Genomic DNA, 9186 nt, shown 5'->3' on the forward strand with positions numbered 1-9186 from the left:
AACCAGTTAATATCATAATGGCAGGATCAAGTTCACACATAACAATATTAACCTTAAATGTTAATGGACTGAATGCTCCAATTAAAAGACACAGACTGGTAAACTGGATAAAGAGTCAAGACCCATCAGTCTGCTGTATTCAGGAGACCCATCTCACATGCAGAGACATACATAGGCTCAAAATAAAGGGATGGAAGAAGATCTACCAAGCAAATGGAGAACAAAAAAAAGCAGGGGTTGCAATCCTAGTCTCTGATAAAACAGACTTTAAACCATCAAAGATCAAAAGAGACAAAGAAGGTCATTACATAATGGTAAAGGGATCAATTCAACAGGAAGAGCTAACTATCCTAAATATATATGCACCCAATACAGGAGCACCCAGATTCATAAAGCAAGTCCTTAGAGACTTACAAAGGGACTTAGACTCCCATACAATAATAATGGGAGACTTCAACACTCCACTGTCAACATTAGACAGATCAACGAGACAGAAAGTTAACAAGGATATCCAGGAATTGAACTCATCTCTGCACCAAGTGGACCTAATAGACATCTATAGAACTCTCCACCCCAAATCAACAGGATATACATTCTTCTCAGCACCACATCACACTTATTCCAAAATTGACCACATAATTGGAAGTAAAGCACTCCTCAGCAAATGTAAAAGAACAGAAATTATAACAAACTGTCTCTCAGACCACAGTGCAATCAAACTAGAACTCAGGACTAAGAAACTCAATCAAAACCACTCAACTACATGGAAACTGAACAACCTGCTCCTGAATGACTACTGGGTACATAATGAAATGAAGGCAGAAATAAAGATGTTCTTTGAAACCAATGAGAACAAAGACACAACATACCAGAATCTCTGGGACACATTTAAAGCAGTGTGTAGAGGGAAATTTATAGCACTAAATGCCCACAGGAGAAAGCTGGAAAGATCTAAAATTGACACTCTAACATCACAATTAAAAGAACTAGAGAGGCAAGAGCAAACACATTCAAAAGCTAGCAGAAGGCAAGAAATAACTAAGATCAGAGCAGAACTGAAGGAGATAGAGACACAAAAAACCCTCCAAAAAATCAATGAATCCAGGAGTTGGTTTTTTGAAAAGATCAACAAAATTGACAGACCGCTAGCAAGACTAATAAAGAAGAAAAGAGAGAGGAATCAAATAGACGCAATAAAAAATGATAAAGGGGATATCACCACCGACCCCACAGAAATACAAACTACCATCAGAGAATACTATAAACACCTCTACGCAAATCAACTAGAAAATCTAGAAGAAATGGATAATTTCCTGGACACTTACACTCTTCCAAGACTAAACCAGGAAGAAGTTGAATCCCTGAATAGACCAATAGCAGGCTCTGAAATTGAGGCAATAATTAACAGCCTACCCACCAAAAAAAGTCCAGAACCAGATGGATTCACAGCTGAATTCTACCAGAGGTACAAGGAGGAGCTGGTACCATTCCTTCTGAAACTACTCCAATCAATAGAAAAAGAGGGAATCCTCCCTAACTCATTTTATGAGGCCAACATCATCCTGATAACAAAGCCTGGCAGAGACACAACAAAAAAAGAGAATTTTAGACCAATATCCCTGATGAACATCGACGCAAAAATTCTCAATAAAATACTGGCAAACCGGATTCAGCAGCACATCAAAAAGCTTATCCACCATGATCAAGTGGGCTTCATCCCTGGGATGCAAGGCTGGTTCAACATTCGCAAATCAATAAACGTAATCCAGCATATAAACAGAACCAAAGACAAGAACCACATGATTATCTCAATAGATGCAGAAAAGGCCTTTGACAAAATTCAACAGCCCTTCATGCTAAAAATGCTCAATAAATTCGGTATTGATGGAACGTACCTCAAAATAATAAGAGCTATTTATGACAAACCCACAGCTAATATCATACTGAATGGGCAAAAACTGGAAAAATTCCCTTTGAAAACTGGCACAAGACAGGGATGCCCTCTCTCAGCACTCCTATTCAACATAGTGTTGGAAGTTCTGGCTAGGGCAATCAGGCAAGAGAAAGAAATCAAGGGTATCCAGTTAGGAAAAGAAGAAGTCAAATTGTCCCTGTTTGCAGATGACATGATTGTATATTTAGAAAACCCCATCGTCTCAGCCCAAAATCTCCTTAAGCTGATAAGCAACTTCAGCAAAGTCTCAGGATACAAAATTAATGTGCAAAAATCACAAGCATTCTTATACACCAGTAACAGACAAGCAGAGAGCCAAATCAGGAATGAACTTCCATTCACAATTGCTTCAAAGAGAATAAAATACCTAGGAATCCAACTTACAAGGGATGTCAAGGACCTCTTCAAGGAGAACTACAAACCACTGCTCAGTGAAATCAAAGAGGACACAAACAAATGGAAGAACATACCATGCTCATGGATAGGAAGAATCAATATCGTGAAAATGGCCATACTGCCCAAGGTTATTTATAGATTCAATGCCATCCCCATCAAGCTACCAATGAGTTTCTTCACAGAATTGGAAAAAACTGCTTTAAAGTTCATATGGAACCAAAAAAGAGCCCGCATTGCCAAGACAATCCTAAGTCAAAAGGACAAAGCTGGAGGCGTCACGCTACCTGACTTCAAACTATACTACAAGGCTACAGTAACCAAAACAGCATGGTACTGGTACCAAAACAGAGATATAGACCAATGGAACAGAACAGAGTCCTCGGAAATAATACCACACATCTATAGCCATCTGATCTTTGACAAACCTGAGAGAAACAAGAAATGGGGAAAGGATTCCCTATTTAATAAATGGTGCTGGGAAAATTGGCTAGCCATAAGTAGAAAGCTGAAACTGGATCCTTTCCTTACTCCTTATACGAAGATTAATTCAAGATGGATTAGAGACTTAAATGTTAGGCCTAATACCATAAAAACCCTAGAAGAAAATCTAGGTAGTACCATTCAGGACATAGGCATGGGCAAGGACTTCATGTCTAAAACACCAAAAGCAACGGCAGCAAAAGCCAAAATTGACAAATGGGATCTAATTAAACTAAAGAGCTTCTGCACAGCAAAAGAAACTACCATCAGAGTGAACAGGCAACCTACAGAATGGGAGAAAATTTTTGCAACCTACTCATCTGACAAAGGGCTAATATCCAGAATCTACAAAGAACTCAAACAAATATACAAGAAAAAAACAAACAACCCCATCAAAAAGTGGGCAAAGGATATGAACAGACATTTCTCAAAAGAAGACATTCATACAGCCAACAGACACATGAAAAAATGCTCATCATCACTCGCCATCAGAGAAATGCAAATCAAAACCACAATGAGATACCATCTCACACCAGTTAGAATGGCAATCATTAAAAAATCAGGAAACAACAGGTGTTGGAGAGGATGTGGAGAAATAGGAACACTTTTACACTGTTGGTGGGATTGTAAACTAGTTCAACCATTATGGAAAACAGTATGGCAATTCCTCAAGGATCTAGAACTAGATGTACCATATGACCCAGCCATCCCACTACTGGGTATATACCCAAAGGATTATAAATTATTCTACTACAAAGACACATGCACACGTATGTTTATTGCGGCACTATTCACAATAGCAAAGACTTGGAATCAACCCAAATGTCCATCTGTGACAGACTGGATTAAGAAAATGTGGCACATATACACCATGGAATACTATGCAGCCATAAAAAAGGATGAGTTTGCGTCGTTTGTAGGGACATGGATGCAGCTGGAAACCATCATTCTTAGCAAACTATCACAAGAAGAGAAAACCAAACACCGCATGTTCTCACTCATAGGTGGGAACTGAACAATGAGGAAACTTGGACTCGGGAAGGGGAACAGCACACATTGGGGCCTATCATGGGGAGGGGGGAGGGGGGAGGAATTGCATTGGCTAGTTATACATGATATAAATGATGACTTGATGGGTGCTGACGAGTTGATGGGTGCTGCACACCAACATGGCACAAGTATACATATGTAACAAACCTGCATGTTATGCACATGTACCCTAGAACTTAAAGTATAAAAAAAAAAAAAAAAACCCTCTTTTCAATCTAAAGGATTTTGCGTATATAATAATAAAATAACGATTTCAATGAAGACATATAGAGATATTTAATATAAATGTGTAAGATTATATAAACAAAATAAAATAGATACTATACACGTATGGCAAATACCTATGTGAAAGTTTGGGGATATAATTTTTCTACAAGAAATATAATTTTATATGCAATGAAGCTGAATTTAGATCTTGTCAAAAACATCAAATTTTTAAGAGGAAAAAATAAGGTTGAAAAACCTGGCTACATTGGATATAGTTTTTTTTTTTTAATTTTTAATTTGGAAATTCCATTATCTGTAGCACAGAAGGCATTCACACAGTTCTACCAGTCTATCTTTGACAATAAAACAAGCAAGACTGCGTCCTGCTATCAAACGGGAAAAACTTCAAAAAGGAAATTAACATTTCAAACGGAAGAAAGAAGCAGCATTTACTGAGACTTGTTTTTGAATTATTTATATGTGATGATCTGTGCATTCCGTGGGGGTTAGAGCATTACAGAGAGAACAGGGAACACCTGTCCCAAGAGCTGTGGGCAGTGATTCATCAATCACAACAGTGAAACGTTCCATGACTAAGAATCAAATAACACGTTCCCTATAATTTCTGGTTTCGAGTCTTGCTTGGCAATATAGGTTTTATACCTCAATGAAGTTGGAGGATTAGAAAACGCAAACTTTCTCTTGTAAAGGGAATGTAGTCTCTGAAATCACTGCTCAACTTATCATCAACCCAAACTGGTTTTTTTTCTCTCGCCCTTGTTGCCCAGGCTGGAGTGCAATGGCGCGATCTCGGCTCACTGCAACCTCCGCTCAAACCTCCCAGATTCGAGCGATTCCCCTGCCTCAGCCTCCCGAGTAGCTGGGATTGCAGGCATGTGCCACCACGCCCAGCTAATTTTGTATTTGTAGTAGAGACAGGGCTCCTTCATGTTGGTCAGGCTGGTCTCGAACTCCTGACCCCACGATCCATCTGCCTCAGCCTCCGAAAGTGCTGGGATTACATACATGAGCCACCGCGCCGGGTCCAACCTAAACTATTGTATCCAGCCTCCAACACTGCAGAGTCTTGTTTAGTTACTCAGAAAAAGGATCTATAAATATTTATTTGTTTACCTGTGTATTATATAACATCTCCTCCACTAGGATTTATAAATGCTTTCTGAAGTCAGGAAGTTGTCTAACTATCTTGGCAGTGGCAGAAACTAGAAAAGTGGGTATTAAAAGATGTTTGTTGAGTGAATGAGCAAACAGCATGGTTACATGGATGAGCTATAAATCCAAATGTCTAGAGTGACACTGAAGCTTTGTCAGAGAGGTCAGCAGTGTGATTGTTACATGGACAGGATTGGAGGAGGGGGCAAAAACAAAGTCAGAAAATATTGGCTGGAAAATCGCTCTTAGACTTAGGAGCTATAGGTTGTCTCAAGTGGTTCAGAACTTAGCCTGTGAAAGTAGGCACCAGTATAATGATTGGCATATTTTGGATTGAAAAGTATGGAAGTATGAATTTACCACACAAACAGGAATGATTTCCAACCTATAGAACAGTTATTTTCACAAACCAGAAGGGAATACATTTTGCCTAGCCCAGAGGAACACTAACCACATCATATTGTAAGTATTAAAATCCCAAGAGCCTTGAAAAGAAATAAAAGCAACTTTATTATTCCACCTTCTATAATTTAAGAAACAAATGTTTCCATTAGGAAATATGTGCTACTGCAGCACATCATTTTCCCTAAAAATTCCATTTAGACAGTTAAAATCAGTATTGAATTGTTTGCCCAAATAAATATTATGTGTGAAAAGCACAAACATTTTTACTGGAGATGTTACAATTTAATATGAAATAACTTCTCCTGGCAGGAAAATATGACTGCTTCATAGAGATATTTTAATGTAACTTAGTATTTTAGCTAAGATTACATTCTCATGATTCAGAAAAATCACTGACTCTTTTATTTTCTTTCTGTATCGTATTTTGTTTCTTTTCCTATTAAATAATGTTTAACGAAGACTTAGATATTTTCATTTACTGACTCCCAAATGGTCCAGGCAGATAAAGGCAAGAATCCTTAATATATATTGCATGTATTGTCCAGACTTACTTTACTATCATCTAAGCTCTCCACAAATGTCTGGCATCTAAGTCTAGAAAATTCTTATGCATAGATTCTTGCTTCTAGTAATGTCTGATTACCTTTGCAAGAATTTCCCTAACATTACATTTTAAAAAAGAACTTTTAGAACCCTCAGAAATCTTACCTACTAGTAGGCTTTTCATTGGCTATAGTTTCTACCCAGTTGATCTTAAATAAGATTGCTCCATTTTTGCTCCTTTCTATATGGTATAGCCATTTCCGAGAAATATCACATGTCCCAAGTGAGTGTGGCCAGAGATGATGAGGCTTACTGTATCACAATAATTCTCTTTTTTTAAAGATTCCGTGTCAGTACTGACTTGAAGGAACCGTAGAGTGGAGTTACTAGGAAAGCAATTAACTGTTAGGGTGAACTAAATGAACATATTTTAAAATCTATAAGCTACATTGTAGTTGGAAATATAAAATGTGAAAATGTCATCACTGAGGCTAGTGATAGACCTTTTTAGACTCTATTAACATGATTAGGTTTCAAAATAAGATATAATTAAATTAATAATTGCATCTTCTACATAATTTTAAGAATAAGCCTTTAATAAAATCAGTATGCATTCAAATTGTTTATTTACACAATATTAATATTCAGACAGAAGGATCACAAAGCACAGTTAATTAAATATAAATTAATGTGGTGGAATATTTAATTATCTTTTCTACACCTCACGACTAATGATTATGTAAATGCCTTGCATTTAATCGTGTTGCCAGGAAATTAACTTAATGGCCTTCAGCAAATGAACATTTTGTATGCATTACAGGACACTTTATCTAAATTTTAACAGCATGGTATTAGCTTCAGATAATAACATGATTACACAATTTAACATGTAAATATATACGATAGTTTTATGCCTGCCCTGCCCTTTTTTTTCTTAACAAAAAGGAGACTGAAATGGTTCAGATATCATTCAATAACTCAAGTTCTGGAGTGTGAAAGGTTTCTTTACTCATCTATAGAAAGCCAAGTCCATTTAAATAAAAACACTTCAACAGAGAAAAGGCAAGTCCCTTTGCAGTGGACAGTTAAATCGATGCTTTCACACAATGCCACCTCTAGAAGTTAATCACTTTGGATGTCAGTGAGTGGCAGGAACATCTGCACTCTAAGTGAATTCTCCAAGCTTTGGGGATTTTGTGAAGTGCCAGCACTTTTGGATGTGTTAAGAGAGTCTGGAGACTTGTAGGTCTCCCAAGGAATCTAAGCCCAGGATTAATTACAAGTCTCATTAGATATCACTAAAAATATGGGCGGCAGAGATTTAATTTGCCAAGGTCAGATTCTCGTCATGAACAGTTTCAATAAGTAGTCATTCCGGAATAGAAGTGATCTGTTCTGCACTGGATGGAAGATCTCGACACGGGGACGCTAGGCGGATGAACGATCAGGCATTTCTCATTTCACTGACCACAGCATATGCCTTTGCACCCCCACCTCCACTCTTACTCACTGCTGCAGACTGATAACACCAGCATTTCACTTCCTGGAGGTGTTTTTTGCCACCAGAGCCCACACTGCTGTTTAACTGGAAGGTCACTTTACAAGAGTCTGGTATCCAGCATGCCTCATCCTGGTAGCCCCAGTCAATGATCAGAATTGGTGCATTAATGGCTTGGCTACCTTGCCCCTTGGGTGAGATCATTCAGAGGCAGAAGTTTTACACTGACGCCCAGAGTTTCCTATTAGAATTAAGCTCTCTTTACCCATGGGAAGTGTTGTGATAAGGCATCTTTTTTTTTTTTTAACTTCTATTTTAGGTCTAGGGGTACACGTACAGGTCTGTTTTATAGGTAAACTGTGTGCTACAGGAGTTTAGTGTGCAGATTATTTCATCACTCAGGTAATAAGCGTAGCACCCAACAGGTAGTTTTTTTATCCTCTCCCTCCTCGTACCCTCCATACTCAAGTAGGCCCTAGTACCTGTTGTTCCTCTTTTTTTTTTTTTTTTTTTTATTTTGGTCTCTGTAGAGACTGTCAAAAATTGCTGATGCTGACTATATTTCAAGTCATCACGGAGGGGTATTGGGAAAAGTTTTCTATTAGCAATAACTGCACCTCAGATAAACTTCATTGGCTACAATACTGCCACTACACAAAGCTGTTTCTCTCTTTATATTCATGTGTTCTCATTGTTTAGTTCCCACTTACAAGTGAGAACATGCAGTAGTTAGCTTTCTGTTTCTGCATTAGTTTGCTTAGAATATTGGCCTCCAGCTTCAAAATGTTGCTGCAAAGCACACGATCTCATTCTTTTTTATGGCTGCATAGTGTTCCATGGTGTGTATGCACCACATTGTCTTTATTCAGTGTGCTGTTGATGGGCATTTAGATTGATTATGTATCTTTGCTATTGTGAATAGTGTTGTGATTAACATGTGTGTGCATGTGTCTTTATGGTAGAATAATTGATATCCCTTTGGATATATACCCAATAATGGGATTGTTGGGTCGAATAGTAATTCTGTTTAAAGTTCTTTGAGAAATCACCACAGTGCTTTCCACAATGGCTGAACTAATTTGCATTCCCACCAGCAGTGTATAAGCATTCCCTTTTCTCTGCAACCTTGCCAAAATCTGTTATTCTGTGACTTTTTAATAACAGCCATTCTGACCGGTGTGAGATGGTATCTCATTGTGGATAAGGCATCTTTAATTGCCTCCCCTTCCCCACCTCACTTCCCAGCTCCCACACCAGTGTTTATCTCACCTTTAAGTAAAGTCCTTGCATTTACATCTTAATTCAGCTTCTATTTCTAGGGGAATCCAAACTAAGACATTGAGTCTGCTTGCTGGTAGGGAAATCAATGTAGTTACACATAAGATTGAGACCAGGACATCAGAAAATTGCATTAGAATTAGCACAAGATCCCAAGAACTTCTAGGTTTACTAGATCACAGCCATTCTTCGCTAAGTCCTT

At 38.0% G+C, this 9186-nt stretch overlaps 1 non-coding gene across 1 annotated transcript; it reads right to left on the reverse strand.

The window, feature by feature from the left end:
• Positions 1–8227: 8227 nt before the first annotated feature.
• LOC115895385 lies at positions 8228–8368 on the reverse strand. The gene has a single exon (XR_004055582.1). It is a non-coding gene; the product is annotated as a U4 spliceosomal RNA (small nuclear RNA).
• Between the last annotated feature and the right edge of the window lie 818 nt (positions 8369–9186).

Source organism: Rhinopithecus roxellana, chromosome 20 (assembly GCF_007565055.1).
Source record: "Rhinopithecus roxellana isolate Shanxi Qingling chromosome 20, ASM756505v1, whole genome shotgun sequence".
Classification (NCBI taxonomy): domain Eukaryota; kingdom Metazoa; phylum Chordata; class Mammalia; order Primates; family Cercopithecidae; genus Rhinopithecus; species Rhinopithecus roxellana.